The sequence below is a fragment of the Cynocephalus volans genome, chromosome 3 (assembly GCF_027409185.1).
Source record: "Cynocephalus volans isolate mCynVol1 chromosome 3, mCynVol1.pri, whole genome shotgun sequence".
NCBI classification, from domain to species: domain Eukaryota; kingdom Metazoa; phylum Chordata; class Mammalia; order Dermoptera; family Cynocephalidae; genus Cynocephalus; species Cynocephalus volans.
Window position 1 is genome coordinate 25,318,448 of NC_084462.1, and position 6,403 is coordinate 25,324,850.

Sequence of the window (6,403 nt, forward strand, 5' to 3'; positions counted from 1 at the left end):
ATCACCTCTTCAAGGCCCCACCTTACAATTACCATAATAGGATTACCCACCCTCTTAACAGTCACAGTGGAGGCTAAGTTTCTAATATATAAAACTTGGGGGACACAATTCAAGCTTCAAAGAGTGTTGGGGGGATGTAATTCAATCCACTACACCTAGGAATCATTGTGCATGCATAAAACAAACAAGGAGGGTGGGGGGGTAGAGAGAGAGAGAAAGAGAGAGATTAAATAAAAAAACCCATGTGGAACCCACTTCACATGGAAACAGAAATTTGAAAATATTTCTTGAAAAACTTTTAGTGTATGATTTCTAGATCATAAACATACTACAGAACTCTTAAATAAGAAAATTATACTATCAATCCTGAAAATATCTTAGGAGGCATTAAGTATATAGTGCCTGTGAGGATAGGTTTGAACAACTTGTGTTTTTTAACTGTAAATTCATAAATGCTCTTTGTACATTACAGATGTTAACCATTTCATCTGTCATGTGCATTGCAAATAATTTCTCCCAATTTATTCTTTGTCTACTTTGTATTGTTTTGGTACCCTTCCCCCACAAAATGTTACTTTTTGATGTAGTAGAATATGTTTAATTTTATTTTTAGATATTTTGGGTTTCTTGTTTTGGTTAAAATTGTCTTCTCAGCTCCCAAATTATACATATGGTCTCCTAAATTTTCCTCTCGGATTTTTGGATGTTTTTCCTCTTGTCTGATTGACTTTGCCTTAAAATTTAATGCTGTAAGATAAATATCCAACTTTACTTTCTGCTATGAGGATTGTCAAATGTATTGTTAAATAAATTATTCTTTCACCCAAATTAGATTTCACCTTTGTTGTATATTGAAATAATGGAATTTATTTCTGGCTTTTCATTTCATGGATCTATTGTTTATTCTTAAGGCAGCACCACACTTATTTTTTTTTTGTCTTTTTCGTGACCGGCACTCAGCCAGTGAGTGCACCGGCCATTCCTATATGGGATCCGAACCTGTGGCGGGAGCATCGCTGCGCTCCCAGCGCCGCACTCTCACGAGTGCGCCACGGGCTCGGCCCAGCACCACACTCTTTGAATTGCAGTAGTTTTGTAATATGCTTTAATATACAAGTATTACAAAGCAGGGTCCCTCACTATTACTTTTCACATTTTTCTTCTATAGTCTTAGACATTTATTTGTCTTCATGAGCTTTAGAGTAATTTTATCCATTTAAAAAATTCAACTCTGCTGTGGTTTTAATTAAAATTGCATTAAATGTATACATTAATTTTAGAAGACTACACATATTTATGTTATAAAAATATTTATACCCAAGAAGTTGGTACATCCTTTCCATTTGTTTAGATCTTGTTTTATCGATTTCCTTTTATATGTTCTTTCTTATTAAATTTATTCCTAAGTATTTTCCATTTGAGTTTCTATTGTGAGTGGAAAATTTCTTTCAATTTCCATTTCTAGATGGTTATTTCTAGAATGAAAAAATGATTTATTTTATATTATATCCAGCCACCTTATTAAGGCCTTTTATTAATATAGTAGTTTTTTTTTCCCCCAACTAGCGTCTTTTGGATTTTCTAATTATACAACTTCATCAGCAAAAATGGGAACATTTAACTTTTTTGTTTTACGCCAAGTATTTCTTTTTATTTTTTGCCTTATTACATTAGCAGAACCCCCTCAAATAATTTTGAAATAGTAATGCCATTAGCAAGCAAGCACCCCTGTCTTGTTTTTGATTTCGATAAAAACAGCTTGAGTGTTTGATTATTTAGAATGTGTTATGTTCCTGTCTATTCTCTTAAATTGCTTTTTTATTGAGAAATATGTCATGCATACAAAAGTGTGGAGAAAATGCACACACACAGATTAAAAAACAATAATAAAAGGATATCCACGTACCCATTACCAAGCTTGGGAAATTAACCATTGCATCATAGAACCCTCCATTTGCTTCTCATCAGTTACATATGCCTCTGTCCCCCATGAGAACTGCTATCCTGAATTCTGTATTAACACTTTGATTTTCTTTATAGTGTTACCATATAGATGTCACCCTAATCAAACTGTTGTTTAAATTAGCCTTTAAGAAACTCCATATAAATGGAGTTGTTATGCATATGTTCCTCTGTGAATTGATTCTCACCCTCAATATTAGCCTATTTCTTGGTCTTAACATGTGAAAGACCACATTCTACCATCTCCTACCAGAACCAAAAGGCTTCCCATTACTAGTTCATCCATTCTGCAAAGTGTCCAGAAGTGACATCAGTTGTCACCATCTATGCTTCGCACACCACACTACATGTTGACAAAGGGCTGAGTATTGAAGTTACCCCTTCCCGTTGATAGTAACCACTTTCACTGCTTCTATGAGCACCTTGCCAAATCTTCCCCGTCCTGGCAGGATCCCCCTTTTCTAACATGCCCTGTGTCCAGTTTTGCCAGCATAGAAGCTTCTTCTCCTTCTACTCTGAGCAGTTCTTTTCCAAAATCCTGACTAGTGGGGTTGAGCCCCCCAGCACCCAGCTGGGCCTTCTGATTCTACCCTCACAGGAACCATCTGCATTTGCACAGCTCCGATAAACACACGAAGACCCAACAGGGGTTTGATCCAGTCTGCCAATGTCACTGATGGAGTCTTGATTAGCATAAACCATAAACTCTGCCAGGATCCCAGCTGTGGTAGGTTGTGTTATTATTCAAAATATTTGTTTTCCCTCCCTGGGGTGGATCCCACCTCCTCACCCCGATGATACTGGGTGCGATGTCTGACTTGCAGGGCCTCTCCCTCTTAGTATTTCATATCCCCGGCAACCATGTGGCTTGCTTTGGCCAACAAAACATGGTTGATAGGGACGCTCCTCATCCCTGGAAAGAAGCTTTAAGAGCGGAACTCAAACAACTTTACAAGAAGAAAACAAGCAACCCAAGTAAAAAATGGGCAAAAGAGCTAAGTAGGCATTTCTCTAAGGAAGATATACAAATGGCCAACAGACATATGAAAAAATGCTCAACATCACTCAGCATCCGGGAAATGCAAATCAAAACCACACTGATATACCATCTCACCCCAGTTAGGATGGCTAACAAAAGACTCTGAACGATAAATGCTGGCGAGGTTGCGGAGAAAAAGGAACTCTCATACATTGTTGGTGGGACTGCAAAATGGTGCAGCCTCTATGGAAAATGGTATGGAGGTTCCTCAAACAATTGCAGATAGATCTACCATATGACCCAGCTATCCCACTGCTGGGAATATACCCAGAGGAATGGAAATCATCAAGTCGAAGGTATACCTGTTCCCCAATGTTCATCGCAGCACTCTTTACAATAGTCAAGAGTTGGAACCAGCCCAAATGACCATCATCAGATGAGTGGATACAGAAAATGTGGTACATCTACACAATGGAATACTACTCAGCTATAAAAACGAATGAAATACTGCCATTTGCAACAACATGGATGGACCTTGAGAGAATTATATTAAGTGAAACAAGTCAGGCACAGAAAGAGAAATACCACATGTTCTCACTTATTGGTGGGAGCTAAAAATTAATAAATAAATTCACACACACACACACACACACACGCACAAACCCGGGGGGGGGGGAGAAGATATAACAACCACAATTACTTGAAGTTGATACGACAAGCAAACAGAAAGGACATTGTTGGGGGGGAGGGGGGGAGGGAGAAGGGAGGGAGGTTTTGGTGATGGGGAGCAATAATCAGCCACAATGTATATCGACAAAATAAAACTAAAAAAAAATAAATAAAAAAAAATAAAATAAAAAAAAGAAGCTTTAAGAGCCAGCTGGTGGTCTTGCCATCTGTCATTTCCCACTGCCATGAGATTGGCAATGTTCCAGACAGGAGCTGCTCTATCAGCCTGGGTCCCAGAGTGAAGACAACGTGGAAGAGAGCACAGACATTGAGATGGGTGAGTAGCATGAGCAAGAAATATAGGTGTCCACTTTCCCTGTCCTTCATAGGCAGGTGTTCAAGCAGCAGTACTCCCTGCTGGTAAATAAGTAAGCGCCATGGGAGAGAGATTGCTAATAAGCAACATTACATCTCAGGAGTGGCAGAGGTCACTTCCTCGTCATGCATGGTTTCCTGGCAGTGGTGAGAAAGGAGTAGAGCAGTAAAGAAGGGGCAGGATTTTCATAGGCTGGGAGAAAGAGGAGGGGAGTTGGAGCGGGCATTCTGGGGGTAGGAACAGTGCAGGAAAAGGCTGGAGGTGGGCAAAGCCTGAGGCCAGGAGGCCTATTGGCTGGAGCTCAAGGAGGTTGTGGGGAGTAGAAAGGTGGATGGGGAGGGATCCAGGAGCCTGAAGGGTTGGCTTGGGATCCATCTTCCCAGGAACCTGGTGTTCCTTACAACAGGGATCCATTCATGTTTGTGGCCCCAGCACAGTGACCAGCATTTTCTGGTGTTTGATATTTAAAAAAAAAAAGAAAAGAAAAGGAAATCCCCCAAATCTCCAGTTTTGCTTCCAGCGTCTTGGCCTGCCTGGTGCTTGACCGCATGGCTCCAGTGGTTTCCATGGAAACTGCTCTGAAAAGCAACAACACTTTTTGAAAACAAGTATCTTAATGCTGTGCAAATTGGTCAAATGTATTAAGAAATTGAAGTGGAGGACCCCAAGAATGGCCCAGCTCCCTGTCTGCTCCCTCCCCTGAGCCGTGCCAGTGGTGTCATTGTCTGGCTCTGGGCTGCACCCCATCTGGAAGCTTTATCTTTTTCTCCCTTTGCCCACTTCCTCAACTTGACCATACATCCTCCAAGGCTAGGGCAATATAATGTATCTCCAGATTTCAGCAAGGCCAGGCCCATGGAGGTGCTCAGCCAGCATTGCCCGGTGGTATTCATGATGTCTCTTGCTCGAGATCCCTCTAGCTTCTCTGGATAAAGACGAGTCCCCGGGGGAGAGCTATGAGAGGCACAGCTCTTCAGGGATCTCCCAGGGAGCCTGGCCTCTGAGAGTTCACTGGCTGCCTTTGTAATCCCTCTGTCCCTGAGTCTTGGGCTTGCTGGGAAAAGAAAGATTAGCAGAGTTCCTCTCTGTGAAGCAACTTGGATGATCAGACCTAATTTTATATTCATAATTTTGTATTTTTGTTTTTAAAGAGAAACTCTCAACTGTGGTGAGGCTGGCACTTTGACTTATGCCTTCGGATGTTCCCCCTTGACTCCAGGCCTTCCTGCACTCACCTCAACCTCCTCTGCTCCTTTCAAGCTCTCTGGGCCCCCTGACTCTCTTAACTCTGTCCCCCTGTGCTGCAGCTGAGGTCACCTCTGGGTCTCAATTTGCATGTAGAAGTCATCTCTTGGCTGAACAGAGGCTTCCATGGTGGACTCTATTTTCCTAGGCAGCAACCTGCATTACTCTAGGTTTAACATTATTTTAAAATTACTTTTAAACACATAATATAGTCTCCGAGTTGTCCAAGGCAGACAAAGCTGGGCACCAGTTTAACTGATAAGGACAGATTTAAATCCATAATAACTACTGCAATGGGGAAGAGAGTCCAGCATGAGCTGAACTCAACTTTGATTTGTATAGAGGTGACTGGATGTTTTAAAGGGAGAATGCGGGGAGAGGTTCTCGGCAAAGTCAGGGAAGTAAAAAATTACAAAAAGCAGGAAAGGGGTTTGGTCCATGTGAAACCCATCTGGGTTTACTAACTGGTGCTTGTCAAAGTCAGGCTCCTCACCAAGGTCAAGTGTTCAATTCCTGTACTGGCCAGCCTCCAAAAAAATAAACCAAAAAAACCCCACAAGTCAGGCTCGTGACCTCCCGTGGAGGCTGGGAGGCAGAGACCCTATGTTCAGGTGATGGCTGGAATAAAGAGTGAGTCTTTGGGCAGCCTTGAGCTTTCGCAGGTGGACACCGCAAGGGAGGCTGGTGCCACTCATAGCATGTGGGCCTGAGCAGTTCGAAACTATGTTAGCATTTGTCCACGTCTCTACAGGCTAAGGCTAGGGACTACTTGAGAAGAAGGATGTAGTGTGGTCAAGGACACTCTTTGCCAAAGTGAAAAATAAAAACTACAACTGCCCTGTCGTCAGGTAGGTGAGCCCCCTTCCAAATTCTGAATGCACTTGCATACGTATAGATGTATGTGCAGATGTATCCATTGGAAATATACGTGCATGTGTGTTTTGACAGGACTTCTTCCACGATACCATTCTTCCTGATTTGAGCATAGTATTTTATAGCAATGACTATTCCATAGTCTTTCTGGATTGAAATAATCCAGTTTGGGCTGTTTCCGATTTCCACTGGAATTACAATAACTGATTGCAGTGAACATCTGCCTCCTTGAATTTCTTCACAGAGATGGAGGGTGGAATTGCTGGGTTCTAGGACAGCATGTAAAATTTTGATAGATG